Source organism: Dermacentor silvarum, chromosome 1 (assembly GCF_013339745.2).
Source record: "Dermacentor silvarum isolate Dsil-2018 chromosome 1, BIME_Dsil_1.4, whole genome shotgun sequence".
Classification (NCBI taxonomy): Eukaryota; Metazoa; Arthropoda; class Arachnida; order Ixodida; family Ixodidae; genus Dermacentor; species Dermacentor silvarum.
Window position 1 is genome coordinate 194,611,972 of NC_051154.1, and position 19,608 is coordinate 194,631,579.

The following is a 19,608-nucleotide window of genomic DNA, read 5'->3' on the forward strand; positions in this document are numbered from 1 at the left end:
GCAGGTTGTCCCTGAAGGAAGCGCGTTGGGTCTTGTAGGAGGTTAGAACGGTGACACGGGTGAAACGCCGACTGAATCCGGCTCCTCACCCGGTGGGGTGTTCGGTATAAAATGTATCACTTATGTTGGGCCGTGTGTGTGCACGCGTGTGTGTGTAATATACCGTGTGTCTCAGCTAACGTTAGCCAAGCTGTCCAACGCAAAAAAAAAAAAAAAATAATAACACGATGCGAGATAAAATTACAAGAACTACGGTGTTCCGTCGTCAGAAGTCTGACGACCGATCACCGTATAGGTCCTAAAATTGCCTCTTGCCCCGCGTTTTATAAATCTTTTTCTCTTTCTTTTTTTTTTTTCGTTGAACAGATTGGCTAACGTTGCTGAGGCACCCTATATAATAGATGTAAAGCGTCCCTATTTTTTAGCTTTATCACGCGAGCGTCCATCACGCGTCATTTTAGCGCCTTTAAGCGGCGATAATCAGCGAGACCGACAGAAGTACTCTCAAGTGCACTAAGCACTCTCCTGTGCAAGGGTCGTCTAACGCGACGTACGACCATATTATAATGTTCTCGCGCGATATAGCTAAAAATGGGAGAGGCTGTACATGTGTGTGTGTGTGGGGGGGGGGGGGGGGCAGTATAATTTTTCGCCACTGTGGTCGTGAGTCACGCTGGCTAACACACCCAGGTCTAGGTTTAAGAAAGTGATTGATTGAAAAAGGTTTCCGTGCTTCTTCCACGCTCGTAGAAACACTTTTATGTAAACTTGTATCGAGCAACAGAAAGGTGTATCGGAAGTTTTTCATGTTGCTCCACAATTTTCTCATCGACACTTTTCATCTAATTATAATATTTGAGAAGTTTATGAATTAATTAAGACTAGTTAGGCAATTAGGCGGAATGCAAAAAAATAATCTGAATACCTCCAGGCGACTGCAAACAGCATTACCTTGGTCCTGTCCAGCTACGTGGTATTTGCATATTTTTAAATCTTGGTGCACGATAGTTGCGACACCCTATATACAGCGATCACTGTTTCCAATAATTTCGCATATAGTCAGGCGCACTATACCTCGCGCTGTGTATACCACTGCCAGACGAGGGACAGCGTGCGCGAGTAGCCGCAACGTATGGCAGCCTCGGTGTTTGGCATGGAATCGATTCCCGTTCTGTCCCACACCACGCATGGGGTCCAAATGGCACCTTAGGGAAACGAGCTTGGGTGGGGCAGTGGCCAGCATCCAATGCGCGCGCGCACAGCGCGAGAAGGCATCGCTGTGGCCCACCGCGACGCGCAGCCTTTTGCGGGAAGCTTCCATTAGCACTGATTATTCGGTGGCCGGCCACCACCGAGGCAGCAAGAACTCGCACAGAGTGGGAAGAGAGACAAGTGAGCAGGAAGACAGAGGTCCCGGGAAGCTCACAAGATCGGAGTGGATTAGCAGAGGACAGAGTGTGCCCAGATTAGTCCTGCACAGATGCCTCCCGTTTTTTTCGCGGGAGATCCCCGAGCGAAATAGCTCGCTCAGGGTGAAGCATGGCGACTATTCCAAACCAGCGTTGGTTCCAAAAGGCCCGGTGACGTGGCAGGAGGACAGGGAGTCGCGCGGAGAGCTCTGCTCGAGAGGTAGAGGCTGCGCGGTTGTTTAGCCGTTTCGTTCGGATGGCGATCGTTTTCTCTTTTCGTCGCCTTCGTCGAGGAAAACAAGTGTGGAGCTTAAATAGGGTGTATTGCGGGCGTCCTCCGAAGAGAGAGGCATCAAAACGTTTAAAATCCGCCTCGAGAGAGAGAGAGAGAGAGAGAGAGAGAGAATGAGTTAGCGACTTCAGTCATTCTTTCCACTCCGAACTCAGTTACTGCGCCACTACGGCGTGCCTCATAATCAGAACTGGTTTTGGCACGTAAAACCCCCCAAAGAAGAAGACTGCGACAGCAGCAGGCTCTCACAGCAGACACCACCATCTTGTTACGAAATGATTTGCGATACGTACCGCGACCTCCTCGTCCGCATTGCCCCTAGTGGCCTCCTACATGCATAAACAGACGCCACAACTCTCAAGAGTATGTGTGGGGCGCAAAACAACGAACCAATTTCCAATCGCCGCGTTGTTTAGCGCACGCAGCTCCCAAATGTACTCGTCGTCGCAGGAACATGAGCTCGAATGTCATTGGCGGTGTAAGCTTTTCCTTCTCCCTATAGCGAGGGTGAAGAGGTGACAGAATGACGTCAGCGTGAAGGAACGGATGGACCCAGCAAAATGAACTATGGAGCTTTTGACGGCTGTTTCGGTAAACGAAATGTGCCTAACCACCCGCGACATTGTTGCGCAAATCACGAGAAGGCTGCTTTCAAGCCGCCGTTTTATGAGTTGCAGTTCTCCTTTCCTTTCGTTAACTCTGCTTCCTAAAAAAAAAATTTGAGCTATCATCACCTGCTCTTAAACAACTATCTTTACTCCTTCTGCACGAGAGGTACGCCGACCGCGTACGTACATACTTATACTGATGGATCAGTAACTCTGCAGTGTTGCTCTGGAGCCGTGGTTCTCCCAGTGAGAGTCGCCCCCATAAGTTTCAAGACGTGTTACCCAACGACATCGACGGCTACAAAACTTGTACCTCTTCGCGGCGCACTTCGTCTCGTCAGCCAAGAACAACTTCGAGAATCAAGAACAACATTTCAGTGGCTTCCACGCAATTGCGGCGTCATGTGTAACGAACATGCCGATAACGCTGCTCAATCGGCTCTTTAAAGAGGAGTCGATAGCGTTATCAAGGACCACCACTGCGCTACGAATCGTGCATGACGGGGCTGAACTGAGCGGCGACTTGTTGCCTGATTGTTTCAATGATTATTTTGTCTGCCTGCCCCACCAACCCGTAAGTGCCAACCTCTGCCAATTTATTACTACCACTTGCCCAGACTCGATCTTCATCAACCCTACAACTGAATCAGAAGTCACCTCACTTTTTTCCGAGCTTAATAACAGTCATTCCTGTGATGCTCACGATATTCAAATTAAACCTGGGAAGTTTGTCCTGGACATAATTTCGCCAGCATTAGTCCATATTTATAATATCTGCCTCTCGTCAGGAGTATTGCCACAGGAAATGCAGACGGCGAAAGTAACCGCAATATTTAAAAAGGGTGATAGAACCATGTTGTCAAATTACAGGCCGGTGTCGGTTCTGCCAGTTTTTTCTAAAGGCCTAGAAAAGATTATATCTTGCAGGGGGAATTAACTTCTTGGATAAACATAATCTGTTAACGAACCAGCAGTATGCTTTTCGCAAGTATAGATCCACTCAGCTCGCTCTACTAGAGCAAAAAGAAATTATCTTAAATAATATTGAAAAAGGTCTGTTTACACTAGGGGCCTTTATAGATTTCTCGAAAGCTTTTGATTCCATTCACCATGAGTTCTTGTTTTCCAAAATGACATATTATGGCATTCGTGGCAGTGCCCTTGACCTCATTAAATCCTACTTAAATCACAGAAAACAGTTTGTACAAATAAACAATAAGGCATCTGATACTCGTTCAGTTAATATTAGTGTTCCACAGGGCAGCATTTTAGGGCCCCTTCTCTTTAATATTTATGTTAACGATTTAGTGAACATTGATGGGGACTCACATTTTATAATCTATGCTGATGATACTACGTTATTTCTTTCGTCTAAAAATCCAAATGATTTAGTCTCAAGGGCTAATATCGTACAGGAGAAATTACATAAGTGGTCAGTAGAAAATGGCCTATGTATTAATTCCTCAAAAACTAAAGGAGTGCTATTTCGGGCTAAAAATATGCAGGCCACTTTGCAAGAAGACTTGAGGATTAATTTATCTACGATTGAAATCGCTGAATCTGTAAAATCTCTAGGTGTACACTTTGACCAACACATGACCTGGAATAATCATACAGATTTCGTTGCAGGCAAACTGTCCCAAATTGCTGGTCTGATCTACTCACTGAACTTTCTCCCCCGTTCCGTTAAACAGTTGATATATAATTCCTTATTCATGAGCCACTTAAACTACTGTTGCCTTGTATGGGGTACGACTTCTGCAACTAACATTAAGAAGTTGTACGTACTACAAAAGAAAGCAGTTCGTGCTATATGTAACAAGCCGTACGACTTCCCATCTGCCTCCTTATTGCAAGAGCTTAAAACTTTGAAAATAACAAATCTTATGGAATAATTTATAGGCTATTGCCGTCTGGCAATAGCCTATAAAAAGGAACACAAAAGCAATATAAGCCTTACACAGTCAATAGCCCAACTCAACAAGCGTAAAGCAACCTACACAACCAGATTTCCAGAATACTGGTACACACCTCACTCACGTACCAATTACGGCAAGCAAATTCTATGTTTAAGACTGCCTAGGCTACTCAATGAACTGTTGAGCAATGAAATTGATGTACTGTCGTGTTCACCAGTTGATCTTTATAACTTTTTTTTCACGCCTCTAAATGATTCAGTTGTGCCTTTCTTTGTGTTTAAACGATGTCTGATTCAGTTATGATTCAAATATGTCTTTCTTTATTGACTAGATGATCAATGTTGTTGTAGTTATATAATCACAATTTTTATATAGTCACTACGAAATATGTTGCTCCACCCTGCTGCTCGAATGTTTCTGGGTTCTTGGGACCAGTCAAGCTGCCATGAGCAGCTTTTTTCCCACTTTCCCACCACAACACTGTATTGTACATGTTTTGTGGAAATAAACATTCATTCATTCATTCATTCATTCATTCATTCATTCATTCATTCATTCATTCATTCATTCATTCATTCATTCATTCAGATCCCGCTAGAAAACTTCAAATTCTCCCACTGACATCACGTTCTCCGTTTTGAACACCCGAGGTTTTCAAGAAAACCGGCTGCATCACCTATACTCTTCTCTCCGCGTTCGCATCCCAGCTGGACTCAGCCGACGCGAGGCTACCTTGCTTTGGCGAATATGGCTAGGAGTAGCTTTTACGAAGTGTTCTGCATTCCGAATAGGATGGACCGACGAAGCCTCGTGTGATGACTGTGGTATAGCGAGAAGTCTCTTCAACACATTCTCTGTGACTGTCCTCGCTACAATTTATAGAGACGATCGCTCGCAACCGCGATAGCACGCTTTGATCAAATACCTTTAACAGAGGAAATCATTTTAGAATGCCGGCATCATAAGACATCGCAGCAGAGGGTACCGAGGGCATTGTTGCAGTTTTTAAGGACAACAGGCTTGGACAGGGGGCTCTATAGCCTGAATTGATGTTTATAGTGCTACAAGTGCTACCGCGATGTGCGGTGATAGTATGCGGTGATGTAGTGACCGACTGTGATTGTGTATCTGCGCTCAGTTATTTTGTATCTCTCTACTTTCCTGTCACTTTACCTCCCCCTCCTCTCTCCCCCAGCGTAGGGTAGCAAACCGGATCTCCCCCTCTGGTTAACCTCCCTGCCTTTCCCCTTTCTTTTGTATCTCTCTGCTTGCTCAAGTTATTGTCTAATTGAGGTCCACTCGACGGAGAAATGAAGTCTCTGTTTCTGGGAAACCTGTTAAAGGTGGCAACAGGCAAGAAGAAAAAAAAAAAAAATACATGCGGCATTACGGCCGTTCTAAAAATAAACCATTGGAGTGGGTGCTGACGTTGAAGACGCTAGACTTTCGTAGCGCGCAAACGTTCGATTGTTGCGTGGTGTTGTTACGTTGACGCGCTTGTGCGATGCGAAACACATCTGTATGATTAGTACGTGTTGTCTATATATACGATTAGACTGCTTCCGCATGTCAACAGTCAAAGATGGCGGCGCCTCTTCGCTTCGTGCGAAACGGGCTGGATATATACTGTACAGTGTTCGGAGTCCGTACGTTGCTATTTTATAGACACACCGCCCTGCTGAGGGTTGGTACTGCAAGAAAAAGAAAGCGAGGAAAAAAAAGAAAAAAAAAAAGAAAAAGAAAGGCTTTAGCAACACCACATCAAAGCAAATCCTCGTGGCACGGGCTTAATCCTCGTCGGGACGCGCACTTGGGCGGTCGCGTGCCGTCGCTGCTGATTGCGTCGTCCGCGTGTACGCTGCAACCGTGCGCCCGGCCCCGGGAGACGACGGAACGGTGACGGCGTGCGCGTCTTGCGCGGATTAAGCGGTGTTAAATTACACGCCGGTATTAATCCCTGCCTGCCAGAAAGCAACGTGATTGAAAATGTCTCGGGTGAAAAAAAATAGAAAGAAGGAAAGAAAGAAAGAAAGAAAGAAAGGAGAAGAAACCTAAAATTCGTCGCTGATAACAACGGTAACGTGCTGGCCGACGACGACGAATGTGCTCGGCTTGGAGCGGCGACAAGCGCGCCGCGTTGTATTCCACGAGGGCGGCCCTGTCGGGCCCTGAGGAAATACGCGGCTCTCTCGACAATGTTTTTCTTCCCTGTTTTCGCTGAGTCCCTGCCTGTAGGCGTCGTCAGTGCCTAATGCGTTTTCAGACTTGTTATTGAACACTGTGCGTGTGTGGGTCTTTATTCTCGTCTCCGGTCTTCGTAATCCTGGCAAAAAAAAAAAGTAACAAATGAGCACGGTTTTCTTTTCTCTATCCGTACAGACGCCCGTGGTAAAGGGCATGCAGTGATTCACTGCCTATAAGCCTCCTCGTCGCACGAAAAGGGCAAGAGATTGCTCGTTGCTCTTGCCATCACTCGCGCAGGAAGTTCGGCGGTAGTCTTTCACCTCATTCGGGCAGCACGTATAGCTCAGATAACCGAATCACTCGCATCCATGGCTGGTGACAAACGAACTCTTACTGTAGTACAGGTACGCATATTTCCGCTGCACTTTTGCCGGATTATATATACGCCGAACTACAGGGCGTACCGGTTAGTAAATGTATATACCGACAGCTATTTTTCATCGTTTATTATACTCTCAAAATGTGTGCTAGAGGCGCAGCGAATGTGGAGCCGACCGCTAAAATGCTTTCGGTGCAGGACATGCTCTGCTCGTGCATCTCTTTACGTGTCGTATATAAGATCATCCTCCGTGTGGCCCCCGATATCGTGCGCTACCAGCATCTCTTTTCGCCGCTCTGTGTTGTCATGTCTGCAACTATCGTCGTCCACGCGGCGTTGCAGAAGCTATCAGCTACTGGGATGATGATGATCCTGATGATGTTGACGATGATGAACATGGTACTTACCAGTGTGTCTGAACGGACCGAAAACAAAAACGATAAACGAAACAAAACGAGATTTTTGACCGGAACGAAAACGTAACCGAAATGTTATTTATTATTTTGTTTCGGAGTGAAACCGAAATATTTTTGATCGGTTTTCGGTTCAAGGGGAAAGTCAGCAATCCGAAGCAACCGATGTGAGGCAAAGTCAGAATTAGCGCGCATTTCATGGGTCGGCATAAGCGCGTATGGCATGCAGCTATATATTGTGAGCGATAGCCGTTCGAGCGCTCCACTAATCTAGGCCTGCCACTCGGTGCACTAACAGATCGGCATCGTAGCAAAACCCCGGGCTTGCGCACTAGGAGCTTATCGTTTCGTTTTCTACGGGTACAACGCTTTGTTACCGAAGTTTTATCCTTCGTTTGTGTTCGTTTAAGTTCATTTTATCGGAACAGTGGTCTCGAATTACGGCGAATACACTCAATGACGTGCTGCTTCTGAGACCATGCTCAGTGCCTTGACTCCAGGCAGAGTCAAGCACTGAGCATAATCTCAGAATTCAGAATTCACTTATTGAGAAATAATTATACTATGTTTTTATCGTTACTTTGCTTCGAAAATTGTTGCATGCGAACCAAAACCGTTATGAACCGTTGCGGATCATTTTTTTCCCGTTCCGGAGCAGAACCGGAACGGAACATTTTTCAGTGGAACGAAACTAAAACCAGAACGAAAAACATTTCGTTGCGACAACCTGCTGCTACGTACACACAATGGTGAATGGGTGCAGAAGCGGGTTCTGGATCGCTCATCGTGAAAGGTTCTTCTAGGAATGCGGAATTAGGCAATGTGGAAAGTATTCATGATGGCAAGCTCGTAAAACTTAGGAGCAAATATAGCCAAACACAGGAAAGGCACTGTCTAAATGAGCGTCTATATATATATATATATATATATATATATATATAATTGTAACGACGTGGGATCGACGAGGACGCTGAGCAGCACCAACAAATACACTTTATCAATGGTCGGAAAAACCAACAACGTCTTCTGCGTCTCCACGCTCAACCTAAAAAACCGCGCTACTTCAACCTCGTCCCCAATGGCACATACCCGCGGCAATATAGTTGTTCCATTGGCTCCCCCGTAGAAAAAAAATCATCGTCCCGATGACAGAGGTAGGAAAACTGCGATAAATAAAACTGCGCAGTCTTGTCAGTCTTCATAGTACGGCTTCATAGGAAGCACGTGAGTGATCTCGGGTAAATGCCGTCGGCGCTTTGAACAGTGAGAGCCGCCTAGAACGACTTCGCAGTTGACGTCACTGATCCGTTGGAGAACTATGTAGAGCCCGAAGTGTTTGCGCAGGAGCTTTTCAGAGAGCCCACGCCGACGAATCCAGATGCACACTTTGTCGCCGATGTTGTATGCCACGGGTCTGTGCCGAAGATTGTAGCATCTAGCGTCACAGTCCTGTTCGTGGATTCGCCAACGCGCAAGCTGCCTAGCTGCTTCTGTTCGTTGTATTATCTCTTCAGCACCCGTCTCGTTGTCATCAAATTCATGAGGAAACATTGCGTCTAATGTTGTCGTAACCTCACGGCCGTATACGAGATTGAAGGATGTCTTGCGAGTGGTCTCTTGACGAGCCGTATTGTACGCGAAGGTGACATAAGGTAAAAAAACCTCGTCCCAGTTATTGTGCTCTACATCTACGTACATGCATACTTATCATGTCAGCCAGTGTCCTGTTGAGTCGTTCCGTCAGTCCGTTCGTTTGAGAGTAATAGGCCGTTGTCTTCCGGTGGGTGGTACCACTTAAACGTAGAACGATGTCAAAAAAAAAAAAAAAAAAATTGGCCATGAACGCAGTTCCTCTGTCCATGACTACTACTGCGGGAGCGTCATGCCTTAAAACGATGGATTCAAGAAAAAATGTTGCCGCTTCATCTGCTGTTCCCCGTCGCAGAGCACCTGTCTCGTCATATCTAGTAAGATAATCTGTGGCGACGATAATCCACTTATTCCCGGCAGTAGCCGTTGGGAAGGGGCCAAGAAAATCCATGCCTACTTGTGCAAATGGTGTGGCAGGGACTTGAACAGGGTGCAGTAGGCCGGCTTGCTTGACGGAAGGCGGTTTGCGACGATGGCAATCCAGACATGTCTGAACGTAACGTTTAACGACCGCAGCAAGTCTCGGCCAGTAGTAATTCTGCCGAATCCATGCCAATGTGTGAGTGTAGCCCAAGTGTCCCGCGGCTATATATATATATATATATATATATATATATATATATATATATATATATATATATACCGTAAAAACCGGAATATAGGACGAACTTTTTTCAAAAAACCATTGCGGAAAGTCGACCCTCGTCTTATATGCCGGAAATTGGCGGAAAAACTAGAGAAGTCTTGCAACAATGGGCAGATGAAGTAAACAACCGCCTTCGTCATGGCATTCAGGCTGCTTTTTCACATTTTGTTTCAACATGAGCGGAAGCCGACAGCAATTCACCGTCGCTTTCAAGAAAAAGGCGATTGAGTACGCGGAAGCCCACGGCAACCCACCAGGTTGCCGTGGGCTTCGTATTGTGCGACCATCGACCCGCGTGTTTGTCAGCACCTTATCACGGGACGGAGCAGCATTTAAATAAATACTGTCACCATTGTGCAACCGGCTGAGTCGCATTTGTTTAAAGGTAAGGGTGTCTTTCGGTACTTTTGCCATTGAAAACGATTTTTTCATTTTTCGAATTGGTTAGTTGGGAGGTTGACCTATATTACGGTTCGACCTATAGTCCGGTTTTCACGGTATATATCACAGACACGAACGCGCACGCACGCACGCACGCACGCACGCACGCACGCACGCACGCACGCACGCACGCACGCACGCACGCACGCACGCACGCACGCACGCACGCACGCACGCACGCACACACACACACACACACACACCACACACCACACACACACACACACACACACACACACACACACACACACACACAGCTGCGATTCCTAAATCATCATCATCATCCTATATTTTATGTCCACTGCAGGACGAAAGCCTCTCCATGTGCTCTCCAATTACCCCTGTCTTGCGCTAGCTGATTCCAACTTGCGCCTGCGAATTTCCTAACTTAATCACCCCACCTAGTTTTCTGCCGTCCTCGACTGCGTTTCCCTTCTTTTGGTATCCATTCTGTAACTCTAATGGTCCACCGGTTATCCATCCTACGCATTACATGGCTTGCCCAGCTCCATTTCTTCCGCTTAATCTCAACTAGACTATCGGTTATCCCCCGTTTGTTCTCTGATCCACACCACTCTCTTCCTGTCTCTTAATGTTAGGCCTAACATTTTTCGTTCCATCGCTCTTTGTGCGGTCCTCAACTTGTTCTCGAGCTTCTTTGTTAAGCTCCAAGTTTCTGCTCCATATGTTAGTACCGGTAGAATGCAATGATTGTACACTTTTCTTTTCAACGACAGTGGTAAGCTACCAGTCAGGATTTGGCAATGCCTACCGTATGCACTCCAACACAATTTTCTTCTTCTGTAAATTTCCTTCTCATGATCAGGGTCCGCTGTGAGTAATTGACTTGATAAACGTACTCCTTTACAGACTCTAGAGGCTGACTGGCAATCTTGAGTTCTTGTTTTCTTGCCAGGCTATTGAACATTATGTTTTTCTTCTGCATATTAATCTTCAACCCCACTCTTACACTTTCTCGGTTAAGGTCCTCAATCATTTGCTGTAATTCGTCCCCATTGTTGCTGAATAGAACAATGTCATGTGCAAACCGAAGGTTGCTGAAATATTCGCCTTTGATCCTCACTCCTAAGTCTTCCCAGTCTAAGAGCTTGAATACTTCTAAGCATGCCGTGAATCGCATTGGAGAGATTGTGTCTCCTTGCTTGACCCCTTTCTTGATAGGTATCTTCCTACTTTTCTTGTGGAGAACGAAGGTTGCTGTGCAATCCTTGTAGATATTTGCCAAGATATTCACGTATGCCTCCTGTACTCCTTGATTACGCAATGCCTCTATGACTGCTGGTATCTCTACTGAATCAAATACTTTTTCATAATCTATGAAAGCCATATAGAGAGGTTGATTGTACTCCGCAGAGTTGTACAAACCCAAATTTAATTTTTGTGTCAGCGCAGCCAATGGTTGCATCACACACGTTTCCTCATTTTTTTTTTAAATGTGGAACGCTTCCGCAATTTCAAAAGTACGCTGATCTGTATGCTTAGACAAAATAACTGTGTCAGTAAAGGAAGAAATGCAGCCACATTCTCGGCAGTGTCAGGCGATGGAAAAGAATGAGTGAAGGTTAGATAACGCTTATCTCGCGTTTTCCTAATGTTGGCCTTGTCTTTCTATGCGCTCATAATCAAGAGTTCTTTCTTTGTTCTTAACTTCACATAGCACTTAACCGCGGCCTCGTGGAAGCTGTAAGCGCAGTACCACTCATACCTAATTTCTTTTTTATTTTTCTTGGTAGCCCGCCTACCTTCGTTAAAGGTGCCGTAGCTCATAATGGGGCTAGTTCAACCATAACTAGCGTCACAACAAGTTTGCTGCCGCGTGAGGCTACTGACGGTGGCATCTTTAATCGCAAACAGCATGCGCACTCCGTCAGCACTATGACCTGGCCAGGTGGTTTTATTAAGCTTATGCTGTACTTTATTTCAACGCGCGTTATGTTGAATTGATCTCATCTCTTTTGGATTATTCCATAGACATATCCACTGCCCATCGATGATGATGATGTGTAGTGTTTAATGGCGCAAGGGCCAGGCTATGGCCAAAGAGCGCCGTGGCATATGGTGATGGGTTCTCAATGTATTATGAATGGAGTGGACAGTGGGTTGTAAATGGTAGATAAAAGGTGGCTGTAAAGCTGCCTAAAACAAGTCGCTGTAGATTGCGTAAAATATATGAGTATTAAAATAATGACAAAGACTAATGATGTGAGCTGTGTGCATAAAAGTTCCGTTACGAAGCGGTGACATAATAATATATATGCAATAGCACTATTGCCTCAAGAGGTTCTTGAAATATAGGGCTGAGAGGCACGTGCTGTAAAAACATTTTGCACTGCAGCTGTAGCCTGCAAGGCGAGGCTGCACTACAGATACCCTGGTCAGATGATTTGTAAAGTGTTTACGTCTGCTTAAAACTTTAAGACTGCATTAAAATAAAAAAGCGGCACATGGCTATGAAATAATGCTGGGTGCTCACGATATGCGGGATAAAAGTACTTTTTACGCTGAGCTTCTATTTCAGGGCACTGGATAAGAACATGGAGAACTGTAAGAATGTCGCCACACCTATCACATGTCGGAGGATCACGTCCTGTAAGGAGGTAGGAGTGTGTTCCATAGGTATGTCCTATCCTTAACCAGCAAAGAAGCACTTCTTTATGTCTTGTTTTCTGAGATATCCATTTCCCAATTCTTGGTTTGATCATACGTAGCTTATTCGACACTTCATTACCCCGCTGCCTTTGCTATGATTTCCGTAACTCATGGCGCAAGAAAGGCTTTAGGTCAGTGTAAGGGATGGCTATGTTTGTACTTGTATGTCCAAAAACTACTGACGTGGTACTTTCGCCTGCAGCTACGTTGCCTTTAATAGCAAGCTGTACAGTTCGTTATAAACTGAATTCTTGTATTTTCGTAGACTCATTAGAGCTCTAACGATGCTCAATGAATCTGTGAACACGCTTGCTTTTGTAATATTTATTTGCTTTATGTGTTTGACTGCCGAAAGGAGTGCGTATGCTTCTGCTCTAAAAATACTTGTATACGGATTTAGCACACCGGACACTGAAAAAGACGGTCCCAAAGCTGCGTAAGCAACACCAGTAAACGATTTGGAGGCGTCCGTATACAATTCACTGCAGGAATACTTCTCCCGAAGTTCAAGAAAATGCGAATGTATGTGTGCTTCAGGTGCCCGTTTTGATATTTCTACGAAAGAGATTTCTACGAGGAGCCTAGTAGGAACCATTAGGGCATTCTCTAGAAGAGGGACGCCTGTTTCTTCTGACAGTGCTTCCATTCGGAGGGACAAAGGAAGCCTAGTGGCTGGGTGGTTACGGAACAGCCTGGCCGTGGACAATTCGTGAATAATTAAGTGACATGGATGGTCTACTGCTGATTTTACCTTATCAGTAAGTTGCCTCGAACTCCCATTCCAGACAGATCACTGCAGTGGATTCCAAAGCGCCAAGTTGTGTCGTATGCCTTCTCCATATCTAAAAATACTGACAAGAAAGACTGTTTGTGCACAAAGGCATCATGGATATTTGTCTCGATGCGGACAAGGTGATCTGTTGTGGATCTACCTTTCCTGAAACCGCAATGTAAGGGATCGAGTATTTTGTTGCTTTCAAGAAAATGGATGAGGAGCCGGTTAATCATTTTCTCAAAGAGTTTGCATATACAACTTGTCAGAGCTATAGGCCTATAGCTACTGGCGGAGGAAGGGTCCTTGCCCTCTTTGAGAATAGGAATTGCGATTGCTTCTTTCCAGGCAGATGCAATGTAGCCGGCAGAGAGAATGGTGTTAAAGAGTCACAATAATGTTCTGTGGGTTTGAGGGTGTAAGTGTTTTATCATTTCATATAGTATTCTGTCACTTCCTGGAGCAGACTCGTTACAACGATTCAGTGAAGCCTGAAACTCCACCATGCTAAATGGATGATTGTATGCTGCATTGGCTGTGCCTTTCCGACCCCGAGGCTGTCGCTCTGCTTGTCGCTGATATCTTAGAAATGTATCTGTGTAATGCGATGTACTGGAAATGTACTCGAAACGTGCTCCTAGACAATCAGCCTGGTCCTCAAGTGTGTCTCAGTGTGTATTTACTAATGGTAGAGGATGAGTTTCGCGGCCTTTTATTTTGTTCATCCTATTCCAGGCTTTGCGTTCATCTGTATAAGAATTGCTGCTACTTATGTATTTTTTCCCAACTTCCCGTTTAGCACAGCGGCGTGTTGTTCTACCTTGTGACTTAATCGCCTTGAAGTTAATTAGGTTGTCTGTGGTTGGGGAGTTACGAAGGAGATTCCAAGCCTTGTTTTGCTTTTTCCGGGCTTCCCTACACTCCTCATTCCACCATGGAATACGTCGTTCAAAGGTCACCCATTTGTTTGGGGTATACATACTGATGCAGCATCGATAATAAACGCTGTAAAGTATGCTACTGCATCGCCAATACCAAGTGAACGGACATCGTCCCAGGGCAAATGTGTCGCTTCACGAAGCCGCGTCCAGTCAGCTGAGTCGACTTTCCATCGAGGGACGTGTGTAGAGCACTCAGATTGTTTTGTAAGGTTTAGTACGATGGGGAAGTGATCACTTCCATAAGGGTTATTAATCACATCCCACTTCAGATATGGCACTATTGTACTGGACGCTATGCTTAGGTCTATGGAAGAAAATGTTTTGTGTGTAGGGCTGTAGAATGTTGGTTCTTTTTTGTTAAGCAAGCAGGCACTTGAAGAGAGTAGAAAGTTTTCTATTAGTTGTCCTGTCGCATCACAGCAAGAGTCGCCCCACAGTGGACCATGTGCGTTTAGATCACCAACGACTATGTAATGGTGATGGAGTTCATCAATAAAGCTTTGAAATGTTGTTCTAGAGAGTTCATAATTTGGGGGGATATATATAGACGTGATGGTGACTAGTTTATTGAATAGCACTGCTTCGATAGCAACTGCTTCAAGCGGGGTTGCAGTTTCCGACATGAAACACCTCTGTCGACTATTATAGCTACACCGCCTGACAATGTAACAGCGTCGTCCCGGTCTTTCCGGAAAAAAATTCCCGTATTGCTGGAGAAAGTTAGTTTGTGTAGATAGATTTAAGATGTGTCTCCGGAACACACAGCACCTTTGGATTGTATTTGTGCAAAAGTTCTTTAATGTCATCGAGGTTGTGCATAAGGCCTCTCATGTTCCAGTGTAATGTTTGTGTATCCATATTGTTTGTGTTTTTGGGCTGTGTGAAAATATGAATCAATTTGGCTTACGGAGCCTTTCCAGGCCCCGTAATCCGGGGTTTTCTTTCGTGGAGCGGTCGCCAGAATCGCGTCGCTCCCGAGGCACTGGATGCGCCGCCTGGCTTGGGGTTGTGTCCATCGACTCCTGGGAGCCGCTGGACTTCCGCTCAAACGAGCGGGGTGTTTTCGGGGGGAGCCTTGCCTCGAAAAGCAGGACCTTGGAGGCCACCAACCCAGAGGTCGATGGGCCCTCCTTCAGAGATGGCGCAGCAGCGCTGGTTGCTGTCGCCTGGGGGGCTGGTGGCACAGCCGCGGCCACACTCTTTGTGGGCCGGGCCGATGCCGGAGTCCGCTGCGGCATTGCGCCCTTACGCGCCACACCAGCATACCCTGCGGCATGAAGGAAAGAAACACGCTTTAGTGCTTCTTGGAAAGATATGCTTTCTTTTACTTTTAGTGTGATTATGTTTTTTTTTTCCACGTAGGGCAGGATCGAGAATATGCTGCATAGTCACCATCGTAATTTGGACAGTGTAGGGCGCCAGTACAGCTGTCAGATGTTTGTTCATGATAGGCACATTTTGCGCATGTCAGTCAGCCTCGGCAGCTTTGCGAGCCATGGCCGAATCTTTCGCATTTGAAACATTTGCGCGGGTTTTTAATATACGGTCTTACTCGGATTTTCGTGTATCCTGTTTCTAGGGTATCTGGGAGAGTACTGGAGCCAAATGTTAGGATTAGATGCTTCACGGGAATTTCAATGTTGCCACGTTTAATGTTTATTTGTTGTACTTGTGTCACGTTTTGTTCTTTCCAGCCCTCGAGGAGCTCTTCTTCGGTCAAGTTCAGAAGGTCTCCGTCAGAAACTACTCCTTTGCATGTGTTCATCGATCGGTGCGGAGTCACCGTGATTTGTACATCACCGAGTGTTACGAGACTGGAGAGTTTTCCGTGCTGGTGCTGGTCGCTAACCTCAAGGTGGAGGTCGCCGCTGGCCATTTTCGTCACCTTGTGGCCTGGACCTAGTGCATCAGTTATACATTTGGCAACAGTGAAGGGAGAAATCATTCTGGTGGTTTTTTTCGGGGTTTTCCCTACGAATCACGTGAAATCGTGGGAAGGTGTCTTCGCGTTGGCCAAAAAAGTTCAGCGTTTCTTCGGTGCGCCCTCTTTTGCTAAGAGAGCAATCAGGCAGACGAGGGAAGGATGATAAATCCATACATAATTACTTAACTTCGGAGGCTATGCCAGCCACCCACCACCGAGCCCAACAAGCGGATGCTACGAGATCCGAAGGAGACGCAGACGCCAGCCGTACATAGCCACTATAACCTAATATATTAGACCCAAGGTTGGATAAACTACACCAGATTAACCCTTACTGCCTGGAAAATTGGAAGTAAAACGAAGTGAAGAGAAGACAGGAGCGATGGAAAGTGAGAGAGAAAGACGAAGGTTGGAGAGAGAGAGAGAGAGACAGGAAAAGGCAACTACCGATTTCCCCCGAGTGGGTCAGTCCGGGGGTGCCGTCTACGTGAAGCCGAGACCAAAGGGGTGTGTTGCCTCCGCCGAGGGGCTATAAAGGTACAAGCACTCAGCATTGGCTCAACCCCCAGGATCCCCTTTTCCCCGGAAACGGCTACGACTACACGCGGGAGGGGCCAACTCACATGTGCTCGGATCCGTGGTGTCGCAACACACCATACGCCTGCTTACGCAGACGCCCCTGCGGGAGCTGCCCATCGAAGCTTCGGTGTCTTAATCTAGAGACATTAGAGACTTTCATTGAAGTTCGTCAATAACAGCTACAGCTGTGTGCACTTTTTAAGCACATGCATGCAATTTTCAGGATTTTCTATTTGTTTCTTTCTGTTCGCGTTTCATTCCGTCATTATAGTAAGTCCGTGCTTTCAGATCTCCATATCGGGAAGATTTTTCTTTGCTGTGTGTTGAAGTCATGACCTCCTCATGCTCGCTCTAATATAGGAGCTGTCAGTTTCGGTTGCATCTTATTTCCTTTATGTGACGTTCACAAATGTGCGGGAGCACAGACTTCGGTTGTCTTGGAGTGTTTTGCTGTGACTTTCACGCGCGCTTTCGTAATAAGCAGCTGCACTTTCCGACTTATGCCTCTAACATTTTCTCAAATCAAGTAACAATTTCTAAAATCAAACCGTACAACCTCACATAAACCACACATAAACCTCACATATACCAATTTTGATTGTTTTCTGAACTTTTGTTTCGGTATAAGCAATAATGCTCAGCATTGTACGAGAGCGACCTTGTACTATCCGTGCTGAATGTCAGTAAAAACGTTCGGGGTAGCTTGCACTGTAGTGGCGCAAGGCTAAAGACACAGCGGAGTTGATCGATTCCTAGCTGGTCCTGGCTATACGAAGTGATGCTAAGTTATACGAAGTAATGTCAAGTGATGCTAAGTCGTTTTGCAGCGGCTTCTTCGGCTAACCGTGCCGGGTCCAATCGGCGTCTACGCTGGTAGTCTCGCTTAGCAGCGCGCCGCGATTCTTGGTAAGCGCCTTCTTCCTCGGCAGTGCGAACCTTCCTTGGTCTCCCCATGTCTACGTCTGGTGCGCCGCCGCCGCGCACCGGCTTTCATACGGAACGAAGGAGCGCATGCACAGTTGGCCGTGACGTCACGTCTGACTCGCGGCGCATGCGCAGTAGCGCGCAGCTGGTGGCTAAGTCGTAGGGGAAGTGGGGCGAAAGCTATGCATAGTGTACGGGCGGCGAGCGCTACGCGCCGGGATGACGTCACGGCGCATGCGCAGCAGCGCGCACCTGGCGGGAGCACGGCGGAGCCGTGTCTGTGTCGGGCGAAGCGAGCGCGCACCTGCGCCGGCGGTTACTAGGCAACGCAAGGTGACGTCATCGCTCCGCGGAGTTTTTTCTGTTTACGACAGACAGATTAAGCTCGGCATAAACAGCTCCGCTGTGAAAATTCACATATCTATTTCATTACATGATTGCTGGGGACAGGGTTATATTTACGTGCGCAAATTATCCCTGCGGCAAAGGCGAGGTTTAATTTTCATTATTTGCTTCTAGAATGTTCTGAATGCTTCACTGGCGAACACCGTGAATTCAGCGACGCATTAAGGCGCAGGTCTAGACAAGCAGTTAATACGCCCTTGAAGCATTCGCAGATCGAATGGACGGCCCTCCAGCAGCTCATCTAAAGCTGACCGTTTGAGAGCTCCGTTCCGCTCTCAAACTAGATGGATGCCAGGCACGAGCTTTAATGGTTGACGGGGCTCGGTAAGGCGAGGGTGGGGGAATTCTATAAACCCAGCCAGCTCAGTCTGGTCATTGATGTGCTGGCAGTGGCGCCCGCGAAAGGTCCGATGCCCGTTATCGCCTCATTGGGACGCTCTCCAAACGGGAGCCGCAGGTGCCGAGGCAGGGCCGAGTAAATGGCTTCGCCTTACTTCGCCTCACTTCGCCAGCGCTTTTCTTTGCAGCGCTAATACAATGGCAAGGAAAAGAAGGAGGACAAGATAAGGCGGGGGTCTTCGAGCCTACCATCATTCTTAAGAGCGAGATCGATGAGGAAAAAGAAAACGCACAAGGTATGGGCCCAGGTTTTCAGCTGAAACGAGGCGGTAAACAATAAATCGAGGTCCCACCGCCGCCCTCTTTAAATCCCAAAACAATATGACCGAAGGGAAGCGTGAACGAGCGCGAAGCCGCAGCCTCGGTCCCGATATCCGCGAGTATTTCCGGACCTCTTCTGTTGGGACGCTCGGGCAGTGAGCGCAAGTGGTGAGCGGGATGGGGGCCAGCGCGCCGCACGCACAGACGCTCGCATGCACATACAGCGAGCAGCGGAGGGGGAAGCTGCACTATACTCCGCTGGGATTGGCCTCGCGGGAACGGTGCTCGTCCTCTACGCAGCGCCCACCTAATGGGCCACCCGACGGGATGGTGCGAAAACGAGAGCGCGAAATAAAAGCGCGTCGAGCGCCGAGATAAGTGCAGCTCGCTGCCTCCGGGGTTATTATAATCTCGAGAACAATGGCTGTGTGCCACCCCAAAAAGGGTCTCCGGCAAGAAACAGATGGCGGGTAGTGGCCTTTCCGCGTGACCTCCCCCTACAGCTTGTCCTCCCTGCGTTGTTCCCCCCACCAGGAGGACAGCGTCCCCTTCTCCTTGTTCCATACGCGAGGCTCGGGAGCAGCAGCGAAACGCCAAGTTGTGAGGAGGACGAGAAGGAATAGCGGGAGTCGCGGGGGGCACCAAACAGTGGCAAACAGGCGGGAACACGGGTCCGCACGGTCGCGCCAATTAAGTGAAATTGATCAGCCGTATACAGTGGCCTGCGCACGATCGGAGCTCGCCGAGGCAGCGCAGCAACAATTGGAACGGCAGCAGCGTCGGCAGCTGCGG